The sequence below is a fragment of the Sus scrofa genome, chromosome 15, assembly GCF_054392235.1.
Source record: "Sus scrofa isolate SSC_HxYL_T2T_F1_AM1 chromosome 15, Sscrofa_HxYL_maternal_Yorkshire_Landrace_v2.0, whole genome shotgun sequence".
NCBI lineage: Eukaryota > Metazoa > Chordata > Mammalia > Artiodactyla > Suidae > Sus > Sus scrofa.
This window is the reverse complement of record NC_139397.1, coordinates 64081596-64087595: the sequence shown is the minus strand read 5'-3', so window position 1 is coordinate 64087595 and position 6000 is coordinate 64081596. Positions and strand designations below refer to the sequence as shown.

Here is a 6000-nt window from a genome sequence, read left to right as displayed (position 1 = left end):
AGGGGCAATTGCTCTCCTGATCCTAACATGTGTTGGGACCCCACACAATAGAATGTCATCTCTTTCTTAGTTATGGGCCCATAGCTATATTACACCTATTTATATAGGATCTGTCCTAAGAGCTTTCTGTAGGGACAGAGTACTCCCCATATTTATAAGTTCAACAGCAAAAACACACACAAGGCACAAACAAATTTCAGTTCCAAAAGCACAAACAGATTCCATCATGGATGAGCACAACGCAAAGGCAAATGAGCCAGCTCACAAATCAAGTAGAATCCAACAACAGCTCCCCTCTCCCACAGGGGACCCCAGGCAAATGCAAAACAAATTGGCTTTTCCCTCACAGGCCAGGCCCAGACTGAGGGGAGTGAACATTCGGGGTCATCCACACGGAGCCACTTACCCTGCTGTGTGGAGCCAGTCAGCTTCCAGACGTCCATTTCTGGCTCTAGTTGCCAAGGTCTGGAGCAGCTTTTATCGCCTCAGGGACCTTTAAAGGGCAGAGCCTCAGGGCAGGTGGTGCCAGCAGCTGCTAGGCCCTTGCTGAAAATTCTCCAATCAGGCCAGCTAACAGAGGGCAGCCAGGCTTCTTGGCTTTGCCAAAACTGATACCAAGTCCACACGACAGGCCAGTAAACTGGGAATCAAGATGCTGGGGCAAGGAACCGCGACTCAGGAAGCCAGAAGAAAAGATGGTGCGCTCACCGGGGACCAGTGTCTCAAAGCACCCTCTTCTCACAGGCAGCGTTCTGGCTCCTTTTATACCAACTAAGGGGAGGGGGTGTGGCCACACCCTTAACGGCCCCGCCCTAACGGCCCCGCCCTAACGGCCACACCCTTAACGGCCGAGCACTAACTAAAGGCTCTGTGCTGACGGGGCTCATGCCTGCCTGGCGTTATGACTGGCTCCTCACAGCACCGACGCAAGGGCTATCTTGCCTTTTTCTACCAACAGAGACAAGAAGCATTATCACCAGGTACCACACACAGGGTTCCCAGGGCTTCCTGGGATCCTGGGGAATCACTGCCAGTGGTGGGAGGAGGGGCTGTGGGAGGTGGGAGGTGGGGAGAGTCAGACAGTAAGTAACCAGTTGTGGCGGAATTGTGCAGGCAAAACAGAAGATTTCTCTAGGGCGGCCTTCTCCCCACCGTGTGTCCATTCCTCTGCCTTTAGCCTGAGACTCGTCTAACAAACTGCTTGCCTAGAATATTTAATTTTATCACGTAGTCACTTGAACTTGTTTTCTTTGAATGTTGTCTTCCTTTCAGTTGGTTCCTTTGCGGTCGGCCTTTTAATTAAAACTCCTCCTGTATCTATTTAAGACCTCCCCAGACTGATTAAAAGTGTGCCAGGAAACTGAAATTCCATCATAGAACAGTTACTCATGTGTGTGGGTGGGGAGGGGGGTGATTCAGTGGTTGTTTTATTACCCAAATTGACAAAGATCAGTGATGGAGAGTGAACGTGCTGGCGTCGCCGGGCCACACGCTCTTCTAATTAATGAAGTGACAGTTTTATGCCATGAAACCAAGAAAGGACTTGACAAGACTCATGGCTTTTCTCATTGACTCGAACAGCTGGAATGATGTTTCTTAACGTTCTCACAAGGTTTGGCAGTAATATATTACCCTTGTCACACTTGAAGAAGGAGGGCGGAGCAATTAAATTCTTTTCCCACTGTCGCAGATCCTGATGGGAAGACAGTGCTGAGGTCTGAGTGCTTTCTTCTCTTCCTCCCCCCCCCCCGCCCCCCCCCCCGCCCCCGCCCCCCCCCCGCCACACCTGATCTGCCTACCTGTGCCCACCCCTGCCACCTCTCACATCAGATATCCCCCTGGTAAATCTTCTTACCTTTTTGATGTCTTTTCTGCAGAGGAAGCTGATGATATCAACAGGGACTTATATTAATTTTTCCAGGGAGAAAAGGAAATAAAAACATAAGTTCCTGATTGATGCACAGTTTGTTAATGATTCTGAATTCGTAAACCAGTGGGATCGAAAAAGGAAAGCTGGAGTCTTTGAATTCATCCGACATGAATAATATTGATGAATGTTTTCAGTGACAATAAGGACTGTGTCTTTATCAGAAGAAAAGGCAGGCAATTTAATTTGTCCCTTTTTAGGCTTTTTTTTTTTTTTTTTAAGTATCAGTTGCTTGGCTCCTTCCATTGGTTGGCCAAATATTTGGGCCTCTGTATGTTTTGATTCTGCTCAGATAAGCAAAGGGGATCAGATGGATTTGAAAACAGTGTCTCTCTTGAGTCTGGAGAGTCCTCTGGAGATCAGATGAAAAACAGCCTGCTCATTTCTGGGATTACAAAGTTCCAGAAAAACAGGTTACATGGTACTGCAAAGGTAGTATTGCTTCTGATATTTCAGCTGTTCTATCCTTTTAATGTTTCCTCTTCAAATATCCTCTTAAATTAAAAGGTGATGGCAGCGAGGTGGGGAGGCTCTTTCCCTTCCTTGGGTTTCCTTGGTTGATATGAGTAGGTCCAGCCTCATGTCTAAAGTAGACCTCACCCCAAGGTTATGTGTGTGAAGCTTGGTCCTAAAAACTAACTTTTTTTTTTTGAAGGTAAATGTAAAATTCAACTCCCTGTGGGGCCACTTGGCTGGGAAGGATTTCTGGGGTTGGCACAGCTCAGTGGTAATTATCGAGACTTGGACATAGTTTTTGTTTCAAGGGGAAAGACATTTGGCAGCAGATCCTGCAGGCTCTAAAAGGCCACATCATTTTTTCTCAGGGATGCCAAAACCTCTAATTTCCATACTTAAAATGTTAATGCTCTTCACTCACCCATATCCTGGTCCCCACTGGCTTTGAGGAACAGGTATGACTTTTTCTGAATCGCGCTCATCACAGGAAACCACAGAGTTTACAGCCTGGCAGCATGTCCCTCAATGCTGGTGCATCATTTAGGCCAGTCCCTAGCGGATGGCTTTCAAATCTCCATGGCCAAACACGTGTTTCACTTGAAGAGATAGACTAGAGTTACTCAAGCAAATGATACCTAGGCTTTTTGTACAATTCACAGAAAAGATTCATCTCCTTTTCTTCTTGAGGAGCAACAAAACCAGTAATTTTAAGCATCAAGTTTGTGCCAAGTGTTAGGATAGCCAGTGAGGAAATACTCCAAACTGGAAGACATAGCTCTTGACTTTTAAAGGTCTGAGATCTGTTTAGGTAATAACATATGTTCAAAACCTGATGGGAAGACAGTGCTGAGGGCTGAGTGCTTCCTCCTCCCCCACCACACCTGATCTGTCTACCTATGGATGATTCCAGTGCCCTGCATGAGCTATCAAAATCTTGTGTGTGTGTGGGGGTGTACAGTGAGAGAGAATATATAGTGTATTTATTTATTCATTCAACAAACACTGTGCTGGTATCAAAATGGGAAGGTGAGGGATAAATTAGGAATCTGGCATTAATTTATGTACACCAAGATAAAATAGATAATCAATAAGGACCTACTATATAGCACAGAGAACCATACTCAATATTTTGTAATATCTTATATGAAAAAGAATATAAAAAATAGATACGTATGTATAACTGAATCACTTTGCTGTGCACCTGAAACTAATACAGCATTGTGTATCAACTATACTTTGATTAAAAAAAAAAAAAGTAAAACAAAACACTGGGAGTTCCCACTGGCACAATGGACTCAGTGGCGCCTCTGGAGCACTGGGACACAAGTTCAGCCTTTAGCCTGGATCTGGCATTGCTGCAGGTGTGGTGTACGTTGCACCTGCAGCTCGGATCTGATCCCTGGCATGGGCACTCCATATGCTACAGGGTGGCCAAAAAAGAAAAAAGCAAAAACAAAACTCCATAACCACTGCTCTGGTATCTCAGGATGTAAAGGTGAGTAACATACTTTCCTTATCCTCAAGGAGCACACAGATAATGGAGAAAACATTGGACAGATTATTCATTTTTTCAACAACTCTTTCTTGAGTGTCTATTATAAGCCAGTCCCTGTGCTGTGTGATGGAGATATAATGATAAGATGCTCATTATGGATCTTGCCTTTATAGGGTTCATAAGAACATAAATTGTAAGAATAGTTCACAGTTCTAAGTCCAAGATGGGCTTGGGAGTAAAATCAACTATGTTCAAGTCTTAGTTTTTCAATGTACTACTGATAAATCCAGACAAATTTCTAAACCCCTCTAAGCCTTGCTTTCCTCTTCTGGAAACTAGGGATAATAGTATGAACTACATGAATTTTGTGGTGAGTAACAGAAAGAATTTAAGTACAACACCTATTGCAATGTCTGCTGTATTATAGATGCTCAATAAATAGTGGTTATTTATGGATATAACTGGGGACTTTTTAAAAGGCAAGGGATGGTAGTATGTAGGTCAGGCACTCAAGCCAGACAAGGCATACAGAGCAGTGTATGCAAAGGCCCACAGGTCTTAGGAAGCAAGATGTGGCTCTAAGCCAGGAGGGTAGAGTGCTTGGGATGGGGAACGTAGTGATGGAGAAATATGTTGAATAGGACAGCAGAGGTCTCCCCATGAGGGGCCTAGGATGTCTTAGTAACAAGTCTGGATTTTTATAGTAAGAACACAATGAGAAATCATGAGATATAATTGTTTAACGTTTCTTGAAGGAAAAGGTGCTTGAGCTGGACATTGATGCTAAGATTCAGACTGGCAGAGACAAAGTCCTGGGCTGGAAGGAGAGGAGGAGCAGGTAGATAGAGCTCGGAGTAGAAGTGAGCTTATGCTTACAGGACCCAAACAGCTTACAGATGCTTTTTCTTGGAGCAATCTCAGGAGGCCCTTGTCTTAACTGCTGATTCATTTAGGTTAGAGCAACTCAAATTGTGGCTGGCATCAATCCCCGTACATTACCTTTTTTTAAATTATTTGTAATCATGTGGCCTTCTATCTTTAGGTCCTATTTTTTTTTTCTTTTTGGAAATAGGGATGGTTCATTTGCTCATGATGGCCATATAAATATGGTCCATATATGCCTGTAGAGTCTTTGGTGCTTCTCAATGTTACAGTGGGTGTATCTTTTTGACAACTCTGCCTTGCACTGGATATAGATACGATGACGAGGTTTCCTGAACTCAATCATCCATGTGGTTGGACATGTCTGGTGGTCTTGCCTGCTTGAGGTCAATGTGGGTGGGCCAACAGTATGTGCCATGATTGAACAGGTCATTATCTCCACAGGGTATCACCACGTGGGGAGCAGACGTGCACCCAGGTCCCAGACAGACAAGCAACAGCTACTCCTGACTTGATTTTTCAAAACAACATCTCTGCAGTAGAACAGTTTCCCTTACAGTTTAATCCAAAAGTAAGTCAGTTCTAAAAGAACTTTTAAATTATTATTATTACACTCTTGGAGTTTGTTTTGTGCAAAATTGTCTCTCATCGCTCTAAAGACACCTTAAAACCTATAAAAAAAAAGATTCTGCTTTCCACTTGGTTCCTTTTCCTGTTTGACTTGGTCTGTATCTTTTGTGATAAATGGTGAGATCTTAATGAATTGACAGCACAGTGTTGGAAAGGATGTCAGTATGTTAAACTTTATTAACTTTCAAATAATCCTCCTGTTTTAACCCCACTTCCCACCATGGCCATCTGAGGCATCTTCCAACTCCTGAGCTGTCCCTGTTCCCTGGGTGGATTTGCTTGCTGCTTGTTGCTTTATTTCTCCACAGTCACCCAGGATCCAGCTTTTTCTGCTGTGCAGAGGCAGTTACCGCTCAGTCACTATTTTCTATCTTCCAGAAAATCATCAACCTCAAACTCTTTGTCTTTGTGGGTTTATGACTTAGTGGATTGGAGGAGAGAGATACATACATACACTTGGGCATTTTGCCTTTTTAAGTAGAAGGGTGTGATTATTCTAAAGATTTATACATATTTGGATTTAAAATCATAAAATAGTTTATTGATTATGCAGAAAGATACTCTGAGAGTGATGCTCAGTGTTTAAACCTTTAAAGCCTATAGGTGGGAA

The 6000-nt window shown here is 43.5% G+C and overlaps 1 protein-coding gene across 1 annotated transcript in view; it reads left to right on the top strand.

Annotated features, from left to right (window-relative positions):
• Positions 1-857: 857 nt before the first annotated feature.
• KCNU1 (potassium calcium-activated channel subfamily U member 1) overlaps positions 858-6000 on the top strand; it is a 610139-nt gene continuing 604996 nt past the window's right edge. The window contains exons 1-2 of the mRNA XM_085000045.1: positions 858-980; positions 5205-5331. The gene's annotated coding sequence lies outside the window, so the exon portion shown is untranslated. The remainder of the gene's footprint in view (positions 981-5204; positions 5332-6000) is intronic.